This window comes from Leptonychotes weddellii, chromosome 1 (genome assembly GCF_054177405.1).
Source record: "Leptonychotes weddellii isolate Sample4059 chromosome 1, ASM5417740v2, whole genome shotgun sequence".
Classification (NCBI taxonomy): domain Eukaryota; kingdom Metazoa; phylum Chordata; class Mammalia; order Carnivora; family Phocidae; genus Leptonychotes; species Leptonychotes weddellii.
In genome coordinates this window covers 54712452-54724902 of record NC_138369.1, presented here as the reverse complement: position 1 = coordinate 54724902, position 12451 = coordinate 54712452, and positions in this window count along the sequence as shown.

Here is a 12451-nt window from a genome sequence, read left to right as displayed (position 1 = left end):
ATCATAACTTTAGTCACCTGTATTACATTCTGAGGCATTTAGCACAATTAAAATCCATCAGTTAGTACTGTACCCCTCAGCCTCAGGCAGTACCCAATTTTATTTCACATTGACTTAGATACTCTCATGAATCTTAGTATCCTTGGAGATTATAGCAGATTTATTTTATAGATAGGAAACTTAGGACCATATAATTTGAATAATTGTTCAGCATCATGTTAGTTCGTTATAGGATAAGAACTAGAAAACAGAACATCTTGACAGCCCACTTGTATGTTAGATTTTTTTATGTGATTGATCACCAAGTCTTGTTAAAGTGTAAGCTCTACAAGGCAGGGAGAATGTATGTGTGTTTGTGCTGTACTCTATATACTTAGTGCCTGAAATATAGATGCTTAATAAATATTGGTTCAAAGATTGCATGGGGGTTGATATTCAAGATAACAATATTTTGTCAAAATTGGGATTTGTTTACTTAAAAAAACAGTGAGATTAATTTTGCTTCTTTTTTTGTATGGTGGCAATTCCTATACACCTGTTTTGAAAGAGCTTCAGAAATATAAGTGTTATTGAATTAAGTTGTGACCTTGCAGATATCCTTAAGAATAAAACAGTTGATATGTTAAAATAAATAAATAAATAATAAATAAATAAATAAAATGAAAAGGAAAAACTGGCAAGTCAGAATTCTGTATCTAGTAAAAATATCTTTCAGGGATAAAAACCAAATAAAGACACTTTAAATTAAAGAACATCAAGACACTTTTCAACCATCAGATCTATATTAGGAGGATAAAAGTGTTAAGAGAAGTTCCTCAGGCTGAAGTGAAATTACCAGAAAGAAATATTTTTTAGAAAGAAATGCATTATCTATAATAGCCAAATTATGGAAACAACCAAAGTATCCATCAACTGATGAATGGATAAAGAAGATGTGATATATATTTACAATGGAATACTATTCAGCCATTGAAAAGAAATGAAATCTTGTTATTTGCAAGGATGTTGATGGCGCTAGAGTGCATTATGCAAAGTGGAAGACATCAGTCAGGGAAAGACAAATACCATATGATCTCATTCATATGTGGAATTTAGGAAACAAAACAAACAAGCAAAGGCAAAAAATAGAGAGAGAGAGAGAGAGAGAAACCAAGAAACAGACTCTTAACCTTAGAGAACAAACTGACGGTTACCAGAGGAGTGGGGGGCGGGGGATGGGTTAAATAAGGGATGGAGATTGAGGAGTGTTTTTGTCGTGATGAGCAGTGGGTGTTGTATGGAGGTGTTGAATCACTATATTGTACACCTGAAACTAATATAACACTGTATGTTAACAATACCGGAATTTAAAGGAAGACCTTAAAAAGAGAGAAATGAAAACAAATTAAGAACATCAGAATTAGTAAATATCTCAGTAAATGTAAAATATTATCTTCTTCATTTTGTTCTTTAAGATATAAATAATTATTTAAGACAAAAATTATAACATGGTCTTGTTGAATGTTTACTGTAAGTAAATGTAAGACATATGACAACTATTATATAAACGGTATCAGGAGGTAGCTAAAGGAACATGTATGGCTATAGGTTTATTGCATATTTTTGTAAAATGGTATGATAGTTACTGATAGAGGACTTTGAAAGTTCAAGAAAGCATATTTTAATTCCTAGAGAAAACCACTGAAAAAGTAATATAAAGGTATATAGCCAAAAAGCCAAGAGGTAAATTAAAATAGAACAAAGTGAATAATTTAAATCATGACAAAGAAGTTAAGAAATGGAGAACAGAGGGACAAAAACCAGAGGGGAATAAAGAGAAAAATATAAGATGACATACCTAATTCCAACCAAATGAATAATTACATTGTATATTAATGGTCCAAACACTCCAATTTAAAGGCAGAGATTGTCAAAGTGTGTAAGACATCCAGTAATGGGATGTCTATAAAAGATACATTCTAAATATAAAGACACATATTGGCTAAAAACAATGGAAGAAAAAAGACAGCTGAATTGGGTCTACAGGTATACTTTGTTTTATTGCTCTTTGCTTTACTGCACTTGGCAGATACTACATGTTTTACAAATTGAAGGTTTGTGGCACCCTGCTTCAAGTCTGATGACACCATTTTTCCAACATCATTTGCTCACTTAGTGTCTCTGTGTCACAATTTGGTAATTCTTGCAATATTTCAATTTTTTTCATTATTATTTTATTTGAATTGCTGCTATTTCATGATGAGAAGTTGTTCTTTATGGATGAGCAAAGAAAGTGGCTTCTTGAGATGGAATCTATTCCTGGTGAAGATGCTCTGAAGATTGTTGAAATGACAACAAAGGATTTAAAATATTATATAAATGTAGTTGACATATAAATGTAGCAGGGCTTGAGAGGATTGATTAATTTTGAAAAAAATTTCCACCGTGGGTAAAAGTTATCAAACAGCATCTCATACTACAGAGAAATCATTTGTAAAAGGAAGAGCAAATCGACACAGCAAACTTTATTGTTGTCTTATTTTAAGAAATTTCCACAGCCACCCCAGCCTTCAGCAACGAGACCACCTTGATGGGTCAGCAACCACTAGCATAGCGGCAAGACTCTCTTCCTGCAAAAAGATTATGACTTGTGGAAAGCTCAGATGATGGCTAACATTTTTAAAAAACAAAATATTTTTAAATTAAAGTATGTACATTATTTTTTCAGACATAATGCTGTTGCACACTTAATGGACTATAGTATAGTGTACACATGACTTTTATATGCACTGGGAAACCAAAAAACCTCATTTGACTCACTTTATTGTGATATTTGCTTTATTCTGGTCGTCTGGAACCAAACTAGCACTATCTATGAGGTATGCCAGATAAAATATACTTCTAGGCAAAGAATATTATCAGATAAAGAGGAGTATTTCAAAACAATAAAAAGGTAATTTTTATCAGAAAGTCATAACAATGTAAATGAATATGTGCCTGAAAAAACAAAGCCTCCAAATACATGAAGCAAAAAGCAATTCCACAGATCAGATTTTACCACCCGATATCAGCATGTCTGGTGTCTGCTGTCTGGGAGCCACCTTCTGGTGTGCTTAAATTATGCTTAAATTATTACATCTTTGACTAGTGAGAGATTTTCAAATCAGTTCTTGTGTCCTTTGGATATAGTCCCAGTAGTCTTTGCTAGTTTTCTTGCCTTTTAAAACAAGTTTTCCTCAGTTAATCGTACAACAATCAACACATTGCATTTACCTGGCTCAAGAACCAGTTCTAATTATGTACCCAGTTTAAGTCAATAATCACTGTGGCAAGAATTATGGGGACTTTGGAAACATGGATTTCTGCTATTCTGGAATACCTGTGAGAAGCCGGGGCATCTCTTCTAGATTTCAATTACAGGTACTTTAATCCGGATGTTTGGGCAGAGAAGAGAGACAAAAAGCGTCAGATGACTGATGATTTAGTTGAAATATGTAGTCAGTCTACAAATGCACCACCTCCAAACTTCCAGTTTTACATACTGTTGCATCAGTTTTATTCATTAGGACAAAGTTCATTGCATTTAAACACAACTCAACGTCTACTATGTGAAGAACACCATAAGATAAATATTAGAACTAGATGGAGATTTTGCCTAATCCAGCAGACCTTTCCACAGAGAATGATGATGGTAAGACCATGTAAGGGACTGGCCTAAAGTCTCATAGCAGGAACTGCAAATTTTAGGTGAAAATCATCATTTAGAACACCCAATCAGAGTTCAGTGATCCTAGCAGTTTCCAATAATTATGATGTAATGCGAATGGAAGCTTTAATTATGCCATTAATATATACAAAACTGAACTATAACCCTGTGTACTAAATATTAATTAAGCAGTTTTCTTTGACACCAATGCCACCATTTCTTACTAAATGAAAGAATATCAAAATGGAGAGTCCAAACTCCAAACTCCACTTCAGTGATAAATCCTTTGAGTCATTATGTGAAATAAATTGAGTTAAGCAGTTATTAAGTAAAAAACATAATTGAGAGGCTCTGAGACATTGAATCATAATTAAAATGTGAGCAAAATTATATTTGTTGAACTTCAGATAGCTAAAACAGGACATATAAATGCAAGAATCACATAAAATCCTGCTGCTGTTTTGAAACCAGTTTTTGAAGAAAAAAAAAAAAGAAATGGCTTTGCTATAAGAGCTGAACTTGTTCACCTTCTCTTGTTCATGATCATCTTGCAGACCACCAATCTTCCTCTACTAAAATGAACAACTATATTTTTCTACATTGTGAGCCTTCAGATATGCTTATCAACTCCTCATATTTATAAATCACTATTTAAATAAAATTCGTTTCTGAAGCTGTGCCACCAGAATCCTGGTGTGAAAAAGTTGGAGGCAGGGAGTTGAAGAGCTCCTAGAAAAATGCTACATGTATATAGCACATACTTAAAAAGTAATTAATTCATAATGGAATTACTGGATAAAAAAGAAAATAAAACTACACATGAAAGTGTGTAAACCGTAATACCTCAATCAATTCAAAATTTCTGTCAGCAAAATCACAATATCATTGAAAACCAAGAGCAGTGAAACAAACCAATAAGACATTTTCTTTACAGTTGCTTACAGAAATACACATACCCAGTCAACTGTCCCATATAATTAGAATGTTAATACTGTATGATGTATTGAAAGCTGGATGTGTGTGTGATTACTTTATTACTTTAAAGTAGTTTATGTGTGATTCGGAGGTATCCAAAGGAAAAAAATAAAAGAGGAAAGAGAGTAGTTTCACATGTAATTAGCCTGTAATATAAACCCTGCCTCGACTTTGGGGGCTATTAATTTCATAATAATCTTTTCAATCTCCTTTCCAGTGTTTGATATTTAGAAAGTGCATTGGAAATGTGAGTGCTTCTCCAAGGTCACCCGTGGTTTAGAAGGAAGGAAATAAGAGCATTTATAGAGAATTTCTTCTTACACCCAAAGAAGGACACACTCAGAAATGCTGATCATTTCCAAAAGATGCTGCAATGCTCTGTGGAGATCTTCTTCACAAGAGCAGGGTATCCATCCCCCAGGAGCTGCTGAGTATTGTCTTCTTTTTAAAAAATTTTTTTCTTTATTTTTTTAACTTAAAGTTACTCAACATATAGTGTAGTATTGATTTTAGGAGTAGAATTTAGTGATTCATCGCTTACATACAAAACCCAGTCCTCATCCCAAGTGCCCTCCTTAATGTCCATCACCCATTTAGCCCAACCCCCCAACCCACCTCCCCTCCAGCAACCCTCAATTTGTTTTCTATATTTAAGTCTCTTATGGTTTACCTCCCTCTGTTTTTATCTTATTTTATTTTTCCTTCCCTTCCCCTATGTTCATCTGTTTTGTTTCTTAAATTCCACATATGATATTTGTCTTTCTCAGACTGACTCATTTTGCTTGGTATAATACACTCTAGTTCCATCCATGTTATTGTAAATGGCAAGATTTCATTCTTTTTGATCACCGAGTAATATTCCAGTGTGTGTGTGTGTGTGTGTGTGTGTGTGTGTGTGTGTATTTTCATCCATTCATCTTCTTTATCCATTCATCAGTCTGTGGACATTTGGGCTCTTTCCATAATTTGGCTATTTGGCTATTGTCTTCTAAAGGCTCAAAGTTGCCTACAGAAACTCTCCCTAGGAATGAAAGGCAAGGTGGGTGTTTCCCTTAGCTCCAGCAGGGGTAGAGAGCAATCAATGGATGGCTGACATGAGGGTGTAAAAAACATGCCCCATGTCAAGAAGGGACAACTCTATGGTACAATTCATGTTCTAGGGCTCCTGTGAGATCAAGCTGAAGGTGACTGCACAGTCAAGAACATGCCCTTAGCTGATTCCCAAACTCATCTTGTTTCCCTCCTTTCCCTTCTGAGAACAACCCATCCCCCAAATTAATCACTTCATAAGAATTCCTATTTCAGGTTATGTTCTGAGGAACCCGGTCTAATACAATCTTTGGTGGAAAAGCTGATGTATACTTGAGGCAACGCTTCACCTCTAGCAAGCCTCCATATCCTAAATACTATGAGACTAAAGGAGATGTCATTCTGTCTTCTAGAAGCTTCCAGCCGGGTTCCCCAGGCTCCCACAATGACCATAACTTAGCAGATGTTCACAGAGAAAAACCAGCCAGGCTTTTGGACCCTTCCAGTTTCCAAATTTTTGCACCAGTTCTGCAAGATGGCCAAATGCAGTGCTGATTTTTCTTTATCCAGAAGAGGCCCTATGCTAGGCATAAACCTAATCCCCAGCCAAAAACAGATTTGAAAAACCGTTTGCTTGTTTGTTTGTTTTTTTGTAATTTATACAGCCGTTGCTACTTGTCTTCTACAAGCCTTGTCATTTTACCTAGAAACAGAGGCTTTTAGGCTACAGTAGTATATTATATCAACATATAATGTAAATCCCACAAGGCAATGTTAAATGTTTGCTTTAAATAGTCATGTAAATCTGAAAATGTCTAATAGAAAAAAGATAGTCTTTTATATTCACCCAATTTAAAAAAAAAATCATAGCTGATATTTTTCATTGCTTCCTGAAGAACCAAATTTCCATCTGGTAGCAAGTTTCTTCAAATGGATTTGAAGTGTCTTAAAATGTAATTGTATATAATGAGCATCTCTCTCTCTCTCTCTCTCACACACACACACACACACAATGACACACACAAACATATCCAATCCAAACTGCAGAAGTCAAATCCAGTCATCTTCTAAGCAAATCCAGTTAATGTGAATGAATATTAAATCTAGTTCTAAGTTTTCTGGAAGACATTGTAAAGAAAGTAACCTAAATTTCATTTCAAAGAAAAAATAAAACAAATCAGGGAGCTATCTTCTTCTTGATACAAAATTTCAAAGTAAGTTTATAATATGGAACTTTAAAGTGACTACTGATTAGGATTTCTAGAAGGGAGGAGGGTGGGACGGTGGGTTAGCCTGGTGATGGGTATTAAAGAGGCACGTTCTGCATGGAGCACTGGGTGTTATACACAAACAATGAATCATAGAACACTACATCAAAAACTAATGATGTAATGTATGGTGATTAACATAACAATAAAAATTTAAAAAAATGGAATTCTAGTATACCTAAAGCCCATAACATGTTTGAATTAAATGAGTTAATGCTTGTGCCAAAAAAAAAAAAAAAAAGTGACCACTGATTAATAAAATTGAAATACTTTGAAATGAAGATACTGTTTTCTGTGGCTTTATTTATTTATTTATTGTTTGATTTCTGTATATCAAGCCTTAATATAAAAATGTCTTATAGGATCATATTATTTAAACATTCACAAGTCCCATTTATCTCTTTTTTACGTGCCTATTTATCTACCTATGATTCCCAGATTCTGCTCCAATCAGTGCTCTGTGGAAAGATTTCTACAGAGTTTGTCAAATACTGCATTATCCCTTCTTGAATTATACCAAAAATATCGCAATATTTAGATGTTGTACACTCTTGAATTAAAGAACCCTTTATGTCCTGTTTGAGTTTATTAATCCAAGAGCTTGTCAAAGTAATTTGACTTTTGAAGCTTCTTTTCATAATTAATTTTCCATAAAACCTAATAAATTACTTTGGGGAATGATAGCATAATTCATATCAGTTGTTTTATAGACACTTTTTTTAATAATCACAATTTAACATTGATCAATATCTTCTTTTATTGTTTGTTAACTGCCCTGCCCTAGAGGAGAGTCACCATGCTTAACATTTTTTCTTCTGTCTCACAGCATAGAATAAATCAATCTTGGAAATATACTAAATCCCTAAAAATACACACATACATAAATATGTGCATACATACACACGTACATAACCCTGTTGAGGGGATCATTGAAATACATGTATATTCCTCAACCATAAAAAGTTATTGGCCAGGGGTGTCTGACTGGCTCAGTCGGTTAAGCATCTGCCTTCAGCTCAGGTCATGATCCCAGGGTCCTGGGTTCCAGCCCCACATCAGGCTCCCTGCTCCAAGGGGACTCTGCCTCTCCCCCTGCTTGTGCTCTCTCTCTCTCTCAAATGAATAAACAAAACCTTTTTTAAAAAAGTTATTGGCCAAAACAATCTGTCTACAGCAGAAGTCAGTGAAAATATTTGTAAAAATGTTTTACCCAATCAACAATTTAGGAATTTTAAACTTTGAGAAAGTCAATTCTGTTGATTAAGGTTAACCTCACTGGCCCCCTTTCAATGTATAGATAAACACGTTCCTCTGGCAAGAGCTATTCATAATATAACATCTCAAATTGTAAAATTCCAAAATAGTTTTATTTTGTAATAGTTCTTGTTGGTTAAGTTTTATTCCCAAAGACTTTAAGATTCTTTTTTGAAAATGAACTATTACCCCTCCATCCAAAAGGAGAGCTAAGTAGAAGGTTAGCCACATAATAATTCTTAAGAATTACATTCTACAAAATAAATAGGTGACCTTGTCACTTTCACAAAGCAGGTGGGAACAATTGAAATTCCACTGACACGTCTAAATAAACTGAAATGTTTTTAGAAAGAAGATTTTAAGTGTGTTTTAAAGGACAGAGTCCACCTTTCTTGCTGCCTCAGAATGGAGAGGAAAAGTAACTCATATTTTTAAATTAGCTTTGAGTAATGGTGAAGAGAGACCTGAATGAAAGTAATTATCGGGTGCATAATCTCATTAATTTGAAATAAAATTGAACTGGGGACCTGTAGTTCTGAGTATTAGATTCCCAAGTCTGTTCATAAAAGCATATATATTGTCCAACTTTTCTCCTATATAACTAGCTATATACTCAGAGGAAATAATTCTGTAATGAGTAATGCAAGATTTGGACAACATTTTGAAAAGGCTAGAGAAAAATTAATTTTGGACAAAAGGTGGTTGATGCATCCAAAGAGTATACATTGGGATGTTTTAGAGATTCCACAAAATAATTTTAAATTAAAATTCTTTAGCACAAATTATTCCTCCTTATTTATTGTTTTCAAGTTTATAAAATACCAAATATGAACAAATTTTAAAAATTCAAGTAATTAGAAAATATGTACAGTAGAAAGTTGAATTCTTCTCTTAACTTTGTTAACTTCTATTAGTATATCGCTTATGAGCTTGTAAGTAATATCCATTGGATGTATAATTATATAAATTTATGTATTTACATTTATAACATAAAGAAAAATATATCCTGCACATTTTCTGCAACTTATTTTTTCATTTAAAATACATCATGTCTCGGGGTGCTTGGGTGGCCCAGTCGGTGAAGCATCTGACTCTTGATTTCAGCTCACAGCATAATGTCAGGGTCCTGAGATCCAGCCCCTGTCTCAGGCTCTGTGCTGGGCATGGAGGCTGTTTAAGATTTTCTCTCTACCTTTCCTTCTGCCCCTCCACTAGCACCCCCTTACCCCAGCTCTCTCTCTCCAAAATTAATTAATTAATGTGTCATATCCCTTTTCTTGACAATTCATATTTCCTACTTGTGAAAGTTTGCAGAGTATTCCATAATATAATATGAGTATAGTATAATTTATTTATTGAAAGATATTTAGGTGATTTCCATTGATTTTCTATTATATATGGTGCCCTAAAAAACTCTTTGTACAATCTATTCTGTGTACACATAGGAGTTTTCTCTGGGACATAAGACTAAAAGTAAAATTACTGGGACAATATGCATGTTATTTTGATTTTTGATAGATATCTCAAATTTTCCTCCTAGAGAAACGCTAATTTACATTTCCATCAGCTCTAAGAATTTCCTCTAGGGTTGGAGTTATTCAATGTAATTCCAAAATGCAATTATATTAACAGGGCCCATGAGAAAAAAATGGACATTTATATAAACAATCCTTATTTTAATAATATATATATTTCAAATATATTTTTATCTTTTTACCAACAGCATTCCAATTATTAAGATTTTCTCCAGTAATGTTGATTTAATGTTTTTTATCCTTTACATTTATAGCTTGGAAAATTTCAGAAACACAATATAATCAATAATTTGTATACATACTTTCTCCATACCTGTCACTCCTTACCCCCATCCCCTAGGTGTGAGGGCAGGGAATGGATCTTGCTCAGGACTTTATCCTTAGCACTATGAAAAAGTTTATAATCTTTTATGTTATGTTATATAACATTATGTTATATTTTAGCTTATGTTTGTATTTTCTATACATTCAATAAGTATTTCCTGAGGGAATGGCTGCATGAATTCTCATGCATAACTGTTGCATTAGTTTGGAGGTCCCTGTCTGGTTCCATTTCAAAAGATATGAGAATGTAAAGAAACACAAAAATACTGCTTACCTTACCTCATGGGATTGTTGTCAGGATTAAGTGAAGTCTTTAATGCAGTCCTTGGACCCAGAATAAAGTCTCAATGAATAGTGACTAACTATATATGTAGATAAATATAGTGGTAATACAGGGATTGCAGCTAAGGTCAGTTTTTCTAGAAACAGAGGCTAAAACAGGAATTTGCTTATAAATGATTTATTGATGAGCTGCCCCTCAGAAAAACTCCAAGAAAGGTTTAGGATAGAAACAAGGCAAGGACTGAACAAGGGCATCTCGGATTAAATCTATCCCTGGCCTAATCCATGAAGCACTCTGAACATAAATTTTGCCACATGCTGTCCTTGCCTTTAGGTAGAGAGAAAGGCTTTTGTACACACGAGTCAGGTACTGGCTTCCCAGGTGAATGAGGGCCATGATACATTTCCATTCACATGAGAACAAGTCTCAAAAAAAAAAAAAAAGGTAGGAGCTGAGGGGAGTCATCAGCAGTCCACCACACACAGTAGGAGAGGGATGGGTGCATTGGTCAAGTAAAAGGAATTAAACAGGCCACCAATCACATCTACTACAGATAAAACCCATAATATTAAAATACAGCATACCACTAAAATATAATATAAAAATATAATGTAAGATAGAAATATACATTTACAATGTAACTTATTTCTAAATACTCTAGGCTAAGCATATCAAACTGAGAGAAGGAGATAAAAAATTGGCAAGAAAAAAACAGTAACATAGAGCCAGTCAGAGAAAACAAACTAAAGATTCCATCCCCTACCAAACACCACACACACATACACACATATAAACAGACACACACACACACACAACAGAAGCACAAAACCTTCAAAATATGTACAGACAACACCTTTGAAGTGAAAGTTTTGAAATATGTAAAGGATAATGTACTTTTAATATTCCACTGAGTGCAATCACAGCTAGTGTTCATCTGTGGATGTCTGTGTGAGCTGTGAAATAAACTCGCAGAAAACTTTTACAGATTGTTTTTGACCTTGTGCTTGGGATTTCATTACTACTGGGAATAATTTTTAAATATGTTTGCATCAAGATGTTAGGTGTCTTTGAACACTGCAGCCCAAAAAGCTTTGAAATATGCTTTTATGACAGCAGAGAGGAATAAAAACTGAAGCACTACCATTAGGCGCTCTTACAAAGGCAAGCACAGACATCATCTATTTATTATAAAGGAGCTTCTCCTGGAATTGCTGCAGAATTTTATATTTTGAGTAGTCACAGGAGGGGAATTACAATATTATTCTGCTGCAAAAGAAATCTTTGCAATGCATATCTCAATGAATATTTGATACCAACACTTATTTTTCATTCTTTGCCTCTCTAAATGCATCAAAAACTATACACTTTTGGTCCAAAATATTTAGAAATAACCCTGATTTTCCGTAGAGTTCCAGCTAGTCATTTAAAAAAATGATTTGTTCCTTATGACAATTCAGGGTGTTTACAGTTCAAAAACACTCAGATTTATTATTACACCTTCTACAATTGAATATATTTTGCAGGTTTCCCCCCGCTATCTGAAAGTGTGGGGCCCCTGTGAAACCTTTCATAAGCCGAAATGGCATAAAGCAAAGAAGCAATTGCCATTAATTTATATGGAAATATTTTAGCATTCCCAGACCCCCAAAAATAACTTCTCTTGAGCTATTCTGATACCTTAGGACATATCTTGTTAAGAGATGCACAAAATAAATCGAGATACAACACAGATGCTCACACGCACCAGTCAAAGCTATGGGGGCCTGATGCTGAGATGCTGAGCGCGGATCCCGGGAAAGGAGTTTGGTGATGTCACTCTCACTGCTCAAGGGTCACACTGCCTCCATACCCGCTCAGGACAAAACACATGCTGAGTGCCATTTTTGCTTTTTCTCTTTTTTCATATATATGTGAAAATCCTTTTCAGATTTATTTCAATTAAAAAAACAGGGACTGAGGGGGGGCGGAGCAAGATGGCAGAGGAGTAGGAGACCTGGATTTCATCTCCTCTCAGGAATTCAGCTGGATAGGGATCAAACCATTCTGAACACCTACAAACTCAACAGGAGATCGAAGAAAAGAAGAGCAACAACTGTCT